Source organism: Protopterus annectens, chromosome 10.part0 (assembly GCF_019279795.1).
Source record: "Protopterus annectens isolate FY-2018-M chromosome 10.part0, PAN1.0, whole genome shotgun sequence".
In the NCBI taxonomy this organism is placed as follows: Eukaryota; Metazoa; Chordata; order Ceratodontiformes; family Protopteridae; genus Protopterus; species Protopterus annectens.
In genome coordinates, this window is record NC_056744.1 from 974,096,365 (window position 1) to 974,110,660 (window position 14,296).

The following is a 14,296-nucleotide window of genomic DNA, read 5'->3' on the forward strand; positions in this document are numbered from 1 at the left end:
GGGGGGGTGTGAGTACTGAAAGCTGTACAGATAAGGTCAGAGGGCTGGGTTGAATTCTTTGTCCTCGCATAACTGCACATCTATAACAAGAAGAATGAAGTGAGTTTTCAGATGTAAGCAGAGTGGGGTGAGGTTAGATAGTTATGATAGTAGCAAGCAAGTTTGCCAGTTGAGGAAACAGTGTTAGAGAACATAGGGGTTATGCTAGTAGTGTACTTTGAGAACAGAACAAGGGGATGTGATTTAGTCTAACAGTGGAATGGTAATGGTGAAGGCAGACTTAAATATAGTAAAAAGATGTCATTACAAAAAGAATGTAGATAAAATGGAATGCCTGGTGCACATGCTTAGTGCTATCAGCAATGTCTTAAGTATAAAGAAATAAAGTCAGTAGTTTGGTATAATGGGATAAGGAAGTCAAGGGTAAAAACAGCAGATGTCAGGTTGAAGGTCATAATGTGCACAGTAGAATGACCGAGTTTTGAGTGAGAGTAAGCAGGAACAACCAGAGGAGGAGAAAACTGGCAGTGGGATCAGAGAGAGGAAGTGAGGAAAGCAGGACTTGGTTATACAGCTTCACAAATCCTTGTAGAGGGTCAATAAGGAGGTATACATTACATTATTCACCTAAATGGAAAACATCACTCATTCTGAGAGCACTGAGGCTGTACAAGCGTTAAGTAATAGGTTAGGTGGTAGGAAATATCACAAGGGAAGGCTATAGGTTAGCAACATGGCAAAGAGAGCTAAAAGATATTTACTGAGAGAAACAAAGATGGGAAGGGAAAGGGATGAGGCGGTAGAGAGAGGAAATTACAGTAGGTGTGTTACACTAGATAAGAGGAAAGAAGATGGGTAGTGGGGGGACTGTAATCACATGATGCTGAACATCAAATAAGAATGTGGGGAAGGTGGTAGTGGACAAAAAGAGCTGCACTGTACTATTAATTAGCATAGGGCACCAAGGAAAACAAGAAAGGTAAACCTAAATCAGGGCATTGCAGACACTGACATATTGTGTCACATTCAACCACATTACAGAGGAAGACAAAAGGAGTACAGTTATTGAGACAGCTGTGTAAACACAGGGAGGAAATCTAACTTTTCTAAATGTATTTATTGCTTAAAGTAATAGTTACCAGAACAGTTCAGGCTAGAAAAAGATAATTCATTGTACAGCAGAGAAAACAATATTGCACTGATGTGGTAGAAGGCTGACACCTGCTGTTGAATCTAAGCCATTGCATTATTATTATCATTATTATTATTATTATTATTATTAACATACTCATTTGTTAACTAAGTGAACTGGTCATTGTGGACTCTTTTTAACCATGACATGAGGTGACAAAAACAAGATTGAATAAAATATATATGGATTATTTAGTATTATTATTATTATTATTATTATTAGTTAACCAGGTACATGAATGGTCCTTAGACCCTTTTCAGCTATGTAATAGTCTAGAAGGTGCATAAAATGATGCAACATTCAAAGTAAGAAGCAATTAAAGTGTAGCACAATAATGTTTCATTTGTATATATATATATATATATATATATATATATATATATATATATATATATTTTATATATATATATATGCGTGTGTGTGTGTCTGTATATGTACATATGTATATGTATGTATGTATGTATATACATATTATATATTTGTATATATATATATATATATATATATATAAATATATATATATATATATATATATATATTGAGAGAGAGAGACAGTAAGAGAGATATCTATATCTATATATATGCGTGTGTGTTTGTGTGTGTGTGTGTATATATATATATATATATATATATATATATATATATATATATGGGCCTACTTCTACCCGAAAACCAAAAACGTTGAAGACAACATGGACAAGATGAAAATAACAAAACTTAAAATGCCTAACAGAGTAATTATTCCCAGGGCAAGTAAAGACTTGCCTAATGTGGGGAATTATGCCTATTTCCGGGTTCATATAAAAACACCGAACGCTGAAAGCAGCGAATGGTGTTTCATCGACACATACTGAAAATGTCGAAACCACAGAACAGCGATTTCTTTCCTAGGGAAAGAAATCGCTGTTCCAACCCCCCCCAAAAAAAACCACATTAAACACTCCAAACACATACCCTAACCCTAATTATACCCCCCCCAAAAAACTGTAAACAACTAAATACACATATGCATGTAACCCAACCATACATCTAACGAAAAAAAAACAATAAACATTTTAAAACATATGCACTTACCTTAACCCGCACCCTAACCCTAAGGTCAGTAACTCTCACACATTTACATAAACAGTTCCAAACACATACACACTTACCTTAACCCTAATCCTACCCCCCAAAACAAAAGTAAACAGCTGAAAACACATACACACGTAACTCAACCATACATCTAACGCAAAATAAAAAACAGTAAACACTTTCATACATATGCACTTACCTTAACCAGCACACTAACTCTAAGGTCAGTAACTGTTGCACAATCACGCTGGGGAGCTATACTGGACAGGGGACCACACTACACTTACAGGCAAAACAACAAAGCGGTCAAGCGACTTCTTTCCCAGGGAAAGAATTTGCTGAACAGCTTCTTCGCTGTTTTGCCTGTTCGCCCTACGTGTCAATGAAACCGCATTCGAAAAAATGCGTTTTCATCGTTCTAATAGGAACCCCTATTTCCACACTGTAGTGTGATCCCAGAGTTGGTATATATATTTAGGTGGGGGTGGTGCACTACCCACATCGGGGGGGTGTGGCCCCCCACCTAGGTGGGTTTCAGCTCATGCGGTTTGTTATACTGTAGTGTTGGGCAAGTGTTTACTTGCTCTGGGAATACTTAAGAGGTTCAGCATTTTAACTTTTGTTATTTTCTTCTCGTCCATGTCGTCATCGGCATTTTTGTCTTTTGGTTATTTGAAGTAGACCCATACACACACACACACACACACACACACACACACACACACACACACACACACACACACACTTACTTTTGACTTATTTACAGGGGAGGGTTCTAGTTTACTTATCACATTTTTCCTAACGTACGTGTATGTCATTATTGCTAACAAAACTTCTTGTGATGCTCATACATCTGTTTATATTATATCTATTATCTATTGTATATATATTGTTGTCTGAGAGATCCAATTCCTAGGATTGCAGGCTTATTAATGTGATGTCCATTCAGTTCATATTTGAATAAACATTGGATCATCCTTTTAACAAACATCAGTATCTGTGATGACTGTAGCATAATTAGAGCTGTACTTCTTAAAGTTCAGGATAATATTGGCAGTTGTCAATATGTGGAGATGACATAATATGCAAAGTACAATGAGGGTGGCCACTATTGCTGAATGCTGCTACAGCAGCACTGCTACTGTTTCCACAGAGCCTGACAGTATCCCATCTTTCCACATGTCCTGTATGGCTTCGGGTGCTGTTGGTGCTACTACTCCTCAGTTTACCAGGAAAGCAGCAAACTGTGATTTGAGGTAATGGCAGTCATGTGTATGTCTCTTGCCTTAATTATTACTTTATTGTTATTTATTTAGAATGTTAAAATGCCTGAATCCTTGGCATCTTAAATGAAAGAACAAAGTACAAGAACTGAAAAGGTGAGTTCAAGTTAAAATTTCAAAAGATACAGAATAAAATTACACCAAAAACTTTAAATTAGAAAAATAAAATAAAAATCTAAAAAAAAATCTAGCCATCTAAAGACAGTTGAAGTAGTCCTATAAAGGTTGAAGTAGACTCTCCTGTAATGGTAGAATTTTGGGAACCTCCTAAATGAGCAATAAGTATCACTAACCTGAATCAGAGATAGCAGCTGGTTCTACAAGACTGGGGCAAGAAATTTTAAATAAATTATATCAGGTGTTCATTCCTTTCCCAAAATGGCCTGAGATGTGTAACCAGGGTCACTGCTGCTCCTTAAGATAAGCAGGATCCAGGACTATGAAGAGCACAGGACAGACACAAAAACTCCAGCTATTCTCTGTCTCATATCGTCTACTTAGAGGCGATCTCTGCTTGACTTACAAAGCCATGTCTGGCCCAGCTCTGTTAGAAATGCTACATCTAAAGAAATCCCAATTCCTCCACACCACACACTCCAGAGACCTCAAAGTCATTACCACAATCAACAGAACATGCTGGAGGGGCAGGTTCATAACCCAGAGACTGTCCATGCTATGGAATAGACTTCCCATACATGTCAAGCTGAGCACCTCACTGGCCCTCTTCAAGAGAAATCTTGATGAGTGGATGGGAAATAGAAAGTTCACCCTGGGGATCACTGCAGTGGCTCTACTTGACAGAGGCACTGGGAACTAAAGTCGGGCAGCATGATGCCAGGGCACTTCTATGGGCTCAGCTTGTAAAGGCTACAGGGCCATTAGCCTAGTACACACCTATGAACCTATGAAGATTCCAAAGACATTTAGCTGCTACTGGAAGCCAGTGCAGATCCTAAGAGACCAAATTGAGAGGGATTGTATGAAAGTTACTGTTTAGACGTCTGGCTACAAAATTCATCACCCACTACATTTGGGCCAGCATACCACCTGTAAGCATGCAGCAAAGGACCTTACAGTAATCCAGGGGGAATAATTAATGCATGAGCCACCATTGCCAAGTCTGAAGATGGCATGAGATGTTTTAGCTGGATAATATTCTTCAGGTGGAAGTAAGATATCATGAAAACAGCTAACACCTGATCCTTTAGTGTCAGGCTGTTGTCAGGAACTACACTCAGATCTTGAATATGAAATGCAAATTCTAGCCCATTACCCCATATTTTATTAGGAAAAGCAGAGGAAGATGTAAGGGACAAAAGGTGACTTTGAATGAGCATGGACTCTGTCCTTTTGTGTTAAGCTTAAAGCAGTTAACCCTCAGCTAGTGAGCAAGTAGTACACAAAGGCACATAATCCAGAGAAAGGAAGGGAAAGAAATGTATATATATCATCAATATACAATCAAAAATAATTACCTCTCCCATAATGACCTTCCTTAGGGTAGCCTATGTGCAGTGAAGACGAAGATAATCAAAATAGGACCTTGGGAGGCTGGGACACCCTGCAATCCAGAGAGAATGATATTGAAGAGTTTGCTCTAGATGCTAACCCTGGACTTGATCTGAGAGGTGAAATATAAGCCACTGACAAATGGTGCTTGTAAAACCACTGTAGTATTTTAGGCGGTTAATAAGGACCCTATTGTTTGTGCTGTAATAAAAGCTGCCAAGGAGTCAGCTTGGAGAAGATAGAATACAAACACTGATTTCTTGTCATCAGGAGGTTATTGACCACTGAGATGAGGGTAGTCTCAGTATTGTGTCTGGAAAAAAATGGAAAATGGACTGACAGGTCTAAGAGGACAGTAAAAATGGAATATATCAAAGCATTTCTCAGTAACCTTACCAATACACCACACGTTAGAAGCTAGGCAGTAATTTTCCAATTAAGATTTAGTGTTGACTTTTGAGAATAAGGCTGACCAGTGTTTCCTTTAAAGATGTGGAAAGCATGCCAGTTCTCAAAACGGATCTCATAATCAAAGTTGCAGTGTTAAAGATAGTACTGCATTTTATCATTCTGTTTATTTATTTGTTTCATTGAATATTGTGGTCTATCTGTCTTTCTGCAGTTAGTTTCCCACCCTCCCTACCTCTTCTTGTTGTGGTATTAATCTTGATGGCTTTGGATTTGCCCGCCCCTCCTGTAAATTTCTGTTTGAACACTCCTCCTGGGTCCATCTCATTTCCTCACTCAACCGAGTACAGTGAGATCATATTTTGATTTCACACACTCCTGCCAGTCCCATCTGTTCAGCTCTATCCCAGTCTAGTATCATTAGCTCATTCTACCTAATACAGAGATAACATCTGAGAAGGCCAGCCCACTTAGGTCCTTAACCTTGAATTGTCTTCTGCTTGTACTTTCTCCCTTTCCAGTTTACTAACAAAAAAAAACAAAAAACTGCTAGAATCTCCTTTTCTGACTGAGTGTGCTTCTCAGCTGATAAGTATATATTTGTTTGCACTTTTTAACTGTTCAGAGCTGAATAAAACAATAATTGAATTCAGTTCAAAATGCCGTTTAAATAAACTGCATTTATTTAAATTGTATTTGCGTTAATATTGCTACACACTCAAGTGTGCTAGCTTGCACTGCACTTGAATTGTTTTTAGTGCTGTTTTAGCTGCTTTTCTGTAACAAAAATGTCTAAGTGTGTTTCCTGCCTTTCCTGTAACTAGTCTAGTCCAGATACAGATTTGCTGTATCCAGGACTGTTTGTAAGCTTCTGAGCCCCCCAGGCCTTTCTGTGTTGGAGGGAAGCCTGCTAGCTTATCATTGGGAGTGGTAAGCACTAGGTAACCTATCTACCACATCTGGAGTTGTTCTGGCCCAGAAATTGTAGTTATTGGCCGTTTGGCAGCTTTTCTATTTCTCTCAACTTTTTGATTTAAAAGTCCGCATTTGCACTTGTTTCCCCCCTTTTCTGTAGCTAGTCTAGTCCAGATACAGATTTGCTGTATCCAGGACTGTTTGTAAGCTTTTGAGCTCCCCAAGCCTTTCTGTGTCGAAGGGAAGCATTCTAGCTTAACAATGGAAGTGGTAAGCACTGGGTAGCCTATCTACCTCAAAAGAAGTGGTTTCTGGCCCAGAAATTATAGTATATTGGCCATTTGGGCAGTTTTTCCATCTCTTTCAACTTTCTGGTCTAAAAGACCATGTTTGCACTTTTCCTGACTTTCCTGTAACTAGTCTAGTCTAGATACAGATTTGCTGTATCCAGGACTGTATGTAAGCTTCTGAGCCGCCCAAGCCTTTCTGTGTTGGAGGGAAGCCTTCTAGCTTATCAGGAGTGGTAATCACTATGTAGCCTATCTACCACAAGAGGAATGATTTCTGGCCCAGAAACTGTAGTTTATTGGCAGTTTGGGCAGTTTTTCCATATCTTTCAACTTTCTGGTTTAAAAGCCCGTGTTTGCACTTGTTTCCCACCTTTCCTGTAACTAATCTAGTCCAGATACAAATTTGCTGTATCCAGGACTGTTTGTAAGCTTCTGAGTGGTGCCACAGTCTGCTCTTCAATTTTTCCCTTAGATCTGCTAGTTCTCTCCTCTCCTACGCTTTTACTAGCTTATTAGTCTAGCACTTTACCAGACTTCTTGTTGCAATTATTGTAACACACAAAAGAGCTACCAGCACTAAACATCTATGAGGAAACAGCTCCAGTACTTATTATTAATGCCCACCCCTCCAGGCATGTCTAAAGGACAGTTCACTGTGCTTTCTCCTATTAACCTGGTGAACTTGGGCATCCAGAGGCAATGTAGCAACTGTCTTATGTACACTGACAACCCTCTCCTCTTACGTCCCAACACTCTTGCGAGTGATACACTTATATATCCAAATTGGAAGCCACGCATTCTCCAGCCAAGACCAGAATAGCTGCTCAAGAGGAGAAGATCAACACTTGCACCATACCACATGGAACACACAGCCCTCCAGAACACACACCAGCACTGCCTTCATATAAAAACACAAACCACACACCCACCTTCGTGGAGGTTCTCAATAAAAATCTACCCAAACAGCAGAGACTTCCAAGGCAGAAACTCACTCGACCACCAGAACACAGCACTAATCATGAGACACATAACTCTCCTAAATAGTGTGCCACTCAGCCAAAGCCCCTGAGGCAAAACAGTCATAGGTGGCTCGATAGTGAGGCACACTGATGTCCCACTCACTAGATTGAATAAGGAGAAAGTAACAGTCAGCTGCCTGTCAGGTGCCAGGATCCACCACATAAAGCACGCACTCACGTCCATCAACAACAGGTACAAATACGACTCTGTCATTGTACATGTGGATGTGAATGACCTGAGACATACCACCCTAGACTACATGAAAAGAGACATGGAGGTGTTCTCGGATTATGTAGCCCAGTCGAGTATGACCCTAGCCCTGAGCAGCATCCTACCATCACCCAAAATGATACCACAGTGCAAGCAGAAAATTATTGATTTCAACAATTGGCTAAGTTTCTGGTGTCCTTCTAAGGGGATCCAGTATCTGTCTGCCTGGGATGACAGACCTCGATGCTTTTCCAGAGATGGCCTACATCTGTCAGCCCTGGGATTCCGGACACTGGCCAAGGCACTTACCACCCAACAGCTACAAACAAATGCAATCTGCGGGTCATGCTGCTCAACGCTATATGTCTAAATCTCAAAATGCACTTGCTCTAAGTACTCCTTAAAATGGGGAACATCGACTTTTGTGCTGTAACAGAGACCTGGTTCAAGGCAGCAGAAAACACTCCTCCACTACCAGGCTGTAACTCATTCCACACCTTTTGGCCCCAGAAGTTCGACTGAAGCTCCAAAGGCGGTGGTGTTTCCATATTCCTAAAGGGTGCACACACCTCCAGACTGGTAGCCCAACATAATGCATCAGAGATACTTCAGGTGCAGCTAACACTGGGTAAGACAGCGATTCAGGTCATAGCCTGCTATAGATCCCCACCCATATCCCAAGAGTCTCACGCCATGTTCCTGAGCATCCTGGACAATATTAGGGTGAAACCTAACACTCTCATACTGGGTGACTTCAACTACCCCTCCATTAACTGGGAAAACTACTAATGTACCAATACACTTGCCCAACATTTCCTGGAATTCATTAATTCCAATGCCCTGGACCAGCTCGTTCTTACCCCCGCTAGATGTAGCAACATCCTTGACCTGGTTATTACTAACATCGGCGACTGTTGCTCTACACCAGTAGTCAACTCCTCCCTTGTTAGATCCGACCACAAACTAATCACCTTGGAAATCCATATCCCCCACCCACGCAAAGGTAACCACCATGATAAACTTCTCCAAAGCGAACTTTGGGCTCCTAAAAACAGAGGTGGCTAACTTCACAGAACCCATGCAAATGGAGAATAGTTACATGACCACTGAATCATACACCAATGCACTGTGCGAACATGTACACAAATGCATGGATCTCGCCATACCATATAGAACCAAGATGCTCTCCTCCAAAAAAAGGAAGCCAATCTGGTGGTCCCCTGCCATAAACAAACTCTACAACAGAAAGAGGAAACTGATGCGGAATAAGGTCTCAACAAAAAGTTGAGATCCCTCATCAAATCCTCTAAAGCTAGCTATGAAAACAGAATTGCAGCAGATAGTAAAGGCAACCACGAGGCCTTCTATAGTTATGTGAAGAATCTCTACGGTAATACCCAGATTTGCTCTGAGGTAATGGTACCTCCTATACCGAGCCAACAGATATTGCCAATATACTGGCCGACAGATTCAGTGCCGACTTTACCCCTCTCCCCCAAAAGGACCAATCACAATACCAGTCAATTTCCAGGTACCCAGTATTACTGCTGCACAGGTTAAAACAGCACTATCCATGGCCAAGAATACAGCTTCAATGGGACCTGACAATATCCCTCTCTGTGTTCTACATGAACTACAGAGTGAACTGGCACCTCACCTGTGTGCCCTGTTCAATCACAGCCTCACCTCAAGCTTTGTCCCTAATGAATGGTGCACTGCTACAGTTATCCCTCTCCACAAAGGAAGAGTGACTACAGACCCTGGGAACTATCTCCCCATTAGCCTGACAAGTTTGATATGCAAAACTATGGAATGCATCATCATTGACCTAATAAACAAGGATATAGGGAATCTCCAAACTCTGGATCCCACACAGTTTAGTTTTGTGAAGGGTAGATTGTGCCTGCTCAACTTCATTGACTTCCTTGAGTCAGTCACCAAAGCTCTGGATGAAGGCAAGGTGGTTCAAACAGCCTACCTTGATCTGGACAAGGCCTTTGATACTATTCCCCACTCAGGAATCATAGAAAAACTCACTAAGCTAGGCATCAACCCCAATATCACTAGGTGGGTTGCAAATTGGCTCACAGATAGAACCCATAGTGTGAAAGTAGCTGACTCCAAGTCAGACTCCCGACCAGTCACAAGTGGAGTCCCACAGGGTTTGGTCCTAGGTTCTCTCCTGTTTGGTATCTACTTCTTTGAAGTCCAGGCCAACTCGAAGGGACTCTGGCTGACAAAGTTTATAGACGATTGCAAGTTGGGAGCTATTATTAACTCCCCAAGTGATGCTGACATCCTACAGAAAGGCCTCACTGAGACCAACGACTGGTGTCAGAACCATGGCCTTAAGCTCAATGCCAAAAAATGTGTCATCATCCCCTTTAGGAAAAAAACATTTCCCATGAATTACCACATCGATGGTAGTCCACTGAACATAGAAGGCATTATAAGAGATTTGGGAACACAGGTTAACAGCAACCTCTCTTTTGACCACCACATTGCCACTGTGGTCAGAAAGTCCTTCTATGTGGCACATCTCATTACTAAGGGTTTTGCATCCAGGAAGAAAGAGGTCATTGTTTCCCTCTACTCTTCCCTCATTATGCCAGTCATCGAGTACAATGCCCCATTTGTCATGTATCTCACTAGACACCTGCAACAACTGGAGAGGCCACAACAGTACCTCACAAAGAGGATCCTAGGCCTTCAACACTTGTCCTATATGGACAGACTAAAAAACTTCAGCTATTCTGTGTCTCATATTGCCTACATAGAAGCAATCTCTGCTTGACTTACAAATCCATATCTGACCCAGCTCTGTTAGAAATGCTACATCTAAAGAAATCCCAATCCCTCCACACCACACACTCCAGAGACCTCAACCTCATTACCACAATCAAGAGAATGTGCTGGAGGCACAGGATCATAACCCAGAGACTGCCCATGCCATGGAATAGACTTCCCATACATGTCAAACAGAGCACCTCACTTGTCCTCTTCAAGAGAAATCTTGATGAGTGGATGGGAAATAGAAAATTCACCCCGGGGATCACTGCAGTGGCTCTGCTCGACAGAGGCACTGAGAACTAAGGTCAGGAGGCACGATGCCAGGGTAATCCTATGGGAAAGGCTTGTAAAGACTCTGGGGCCATTAGCCTAGTACACACCTATGAACCTATAATATGGAAAATAACAGACGTCATCAACTTAAGGCAAGACAAACTCTGCTTGCTGTACATGGAGGAAACACAGTTCAGTGAAACAGTATACACATATGCATATATAAATATACATAAACATATGCAAATATATTGTACACTGTCAGCTTTTACTGAACAGAAAGCAGTACAGAGGAACAAGTGAAGTCATAGTACCATATTCTGTTTCAACAGCAATTAGACAAGCAAAACAAAATATTTATGCTTTGCTTCTCCTTTTTTCAGCATATCTCAGCCCAAAAAATACAATTCACAGTTCTTATAGTGAGGCCTTTTAGTTCATCGATTAGTACTAAGCTAACTGCCCTTGTGAGCCATTTTAAACTTAACCAATTATCCCTTGTGAGACTCAAACCTTGCACTTCCTGTTTGTAAGGCAAACACCTTAACCATTAGGTCACCCTTCCAACTTTTATAAGTACAGTCTATTTCTCAACAGAAAACAACAGTTCAGCCATTTCATCTGTGGTGTACATTCACTGACAGACATTCTAATTTGTTTTCTCACAGAACTGTCTTTCTTCTGAGCTCTGTTCCCTCTGGAGTTCTCCAAGGCTCCAATTCCAGCCTTCTCCTCTGATCTTTCCAGCTTTGACTTTCTTTCTTTTCTGTCCAAAGGAGAACTCTTTCCCAAGTATCCCAAGCCTCAGCCTGTTTTCCTCTACATTCTAATTTTCTACAACCGGGGTAGATTTGTCTGCTGTGGTACACTTTGTGTCTCTCCCTCTCTGGTGAGAGTCTTTGGCTCTCCCCTTCTTTCTCTCTTTCTCCTGTATAATAAGAAATCTCTCTAAAAATTTTAAAGACGATAAAGCATTTCTTCCTTTTCCATTCTGGAATTTGAAGAGTACTCTCTAGCTCTAAAAACCTCTTAAAGGAGTACCGCACCCACAGACTCAAAAAACATGTTTAAAACATCATGGCATGATGTTTCCTACACTTTAACAGCACTCTGGGATTATTTACAGGATTTTAAATATTTTTATATGTAATTACAGACTCTGACCACCTGGAGTACAGCATATTGACGTGGTTTGGATAAATCAGGTTGCCACTCAGTATCCCACAAGTCATTGTTTTGGTAACAAATGTTACATCATGCAGGCCTCCATTTGCCTAAAGCTCTTGTCATTTCATAGATGTTGCATGCGTACAAAGTTCTGAGTAAAACAGAACAGTGTAAGTAACATTCCCTGCTGCTGAATGACTACTTAAAACTGAAACAGTGCAAATGTCACAGAACACACACAAAGTGCTGTTTACTGCTGCCTTTTTTTCTAATTTAGTTTAAATGGCACTAATTTGTGAGACAATGAATTCCAGTCTTTTTACTTCTCCCCCCCGCAACACCTAGCTTCCCTAGCTGTCAAAGTCCTGAGGGTAATTTGACTTGGTCATTTCACTGACTGGCAGATCTCAGCAGGGTGCTTGACTCATGTAATTCAATCTTTGCTCTAGCATTTCTTTTGTTACAGGGGACATTTTTTTTTGCTGCACTGTAGCCATGGCCTTACTTCACTGCATTAGCATCCAGTTTATGTAGCAACGTCTGTAAGATCTTGCACCAGGGAGTTAAATAAAAACTTTTAAAATATTAAACCAGTTTAGATCTTTATTAGTGTAAGCGTCTAAGGTATCACTTCATGCTTCCACTTTGCTAAAAATGATTTACATGTGCAAAGTGTGTTGGTATTCAGTGTTTGCCTACATATTTTTTAATGCACTGGTTGGTTTGCAAAAAAACCTTTTGCAGTGTCCCTGGATTTGTCTTTGTACATACAAACATTGCTATATTTTCCCCTTCTTTTTTTGTGTCCAGAAGTCACTTCTCACAAACTAATATTTTTTTTAATAAAGGACATCAAGGTTAATTTACCTTGAATCAGATAATGGATGACACTGCAAATAATCACTGTTGAAATATTTGTGCTTGGACTAAATCCCTTACTAAATATTTGCCAGACTACAGTTGAATTGGTGCTATGGCTTTAATTATCCACCATTACATACCAGTTTTGCAGTGTAGTGACCACCTGCCTTGCCCATATACCTTTAGCCATGAATATGCAGCTACTCCTGTTCATGTATGTGAGTTCATCTTCAGACTTACGGTGTGGAAGCTACACTGAATTCTAGGTGCTTGTTTAGGTTTCACATGGGGCTTGCTTAAAGCTACTCTCAGGTTAAGCCACTATCAATATGTTGCACTGCCACCTCTGATACGAGAGTAATTTTTAATAAGTTTATTCCCGCACTGCACACTAGCGGTATCTGGTGCAAATACAAGAGAGGTATGCAAGCGATACAGCACCTAAGTATCATTTGTCATGCAGAGTATACAAGTAATACATACCAAATTTCTGTGTTTCAAAACATCGCTGTTACTACACTACTACTGAATAAAATGAACATATTGAAATGTAACATAACCTGTTATCAGATGTAATTACGATTTTTTTCCCTGTCGTAAATAATTTCCATGATTCTCAGGCTTTTTGGTTTCACTCACTTAACTGGCTACCTGTAGGTTTGCTCTTTCTTAGCTAGTTGCAGTAAATATTTTGTTATCCTTTTGTTTACCTGTTACTAGAAGCTGTAATATCAGTGATACTGTCCTTAACATATTGCTGCCAGGACCCCATAAAATGAAATGCAGCATAAGGGCTTGAACATAACAGTATGTATAACTGATCTAATGTTGCAGCACATTCAAACTTGAGTTCAGTGCAAACTTCACCCCTCCCACCCCCCCCAAAAGGAGAGATAACTATCCCAGCGGAGTGTAGCCTCCCCAGCATCTCAAATACGCAAGTGAAAACTGCTCTGTCTAAAGCTAAGAACACAGCATCCATGGGACCGGATGGTGTCCCCGGCTGTGTGCTACACAAACTCAATGAGGAACTAAACCCGCACATAAGGCTGCTGTTTAATCTTAGCCTTACCACAGGATACATGCCCAAGGAGTGGCGTACGGCAACTGTGGTCCCACTTCACAAAGGCGGTGCTTCTACGGACCCTGGAAATTACCACCCCATAAGCTTAACAAGCCTGATCTGCTTCGCTTGCTTTCGACAACCAAGAAAGTTATTTTCCTGTGCCCCTGTCAAGCAGAACCACAGAAGTGAACCCCGGGGTGAATTACCTATTACCCATCCAAACAAGATTTTTCTTGAA

General features: G+C 40.8%; 1 protein-coding gene across 2 annotated transcripts in view; it reads left to right on the forward strand.

Moving 5' to 3' along the window:
* The window catches only part of KIAA1614 (KIAA1614 ortholog), an 873,679-nt gene that overhangs the window by 746,656 nt on the left and 112,727 nt on the right, over positions 1-14,296 (forward strand). The gene's annotated exons all lie outside the window — the stretch shown is intronic.